This window comes from Penaeus monodon, chromosome 21, assembly GCF_015228065.2.
Source record: "Penaeus monodon isolate SGIC_2016 chromosome 21, NSTDA_Pmon_1, whole genome shotgun sequence".
Taxonomy (NCBI): Eukaryota; Metazoa; Arthropoda; class Malacostraca; order Decapoda; family Penaeidae; genus Penaeus; species Penaeus monodon.
In genome coordinates this window covers 7,551,662-7,551,906 of record NC_051406.1, presented here as the reverse complement: position 1 = coordinate 7,551,906, position 245 = coordinate 7,551,662, and the positions used below count along the sequence as shown (strand labels likewise).

At 33.1% G+C, this 245-nt stretch overlaps 1 protein-coding gene across 1 annotated transcript in view; it reads right to left on the bottom strand.

Moving 5' to 3' along the window:
• Window positions 1-245, bottom strand: part of LOC119586148 (multiple epidermal growth factor-like domains protein 8) — a gene marked incomplete in the record, with an annotated part of 25,388 nt that overhangs the window by 23,222 nt on the left and 1,921 nt on the right.

The following is a 245-nucleotide window of genomic DNA, read 5'->3' as shown; positions in this document are numbered from 1 at the left end:
AAATAAATAAAATAAAAAATTGGTAATTATTTAGAATAGTGCTGCACCAAGCCACATCATGGCTTCTCCACTTTACACCCAAATGTATTTGCACCATGTGTCTACTGTAAATATATATAGGTTGCCAGAGAAGTCTAACAGTTCTACTATGTCAAAATACATATAACAAGAGTTTGTTGACCACTACTGAATTCTGAAGTGACAACAAAATCACTTGATGAAGAGATCTGCCAAATGTAAACCAT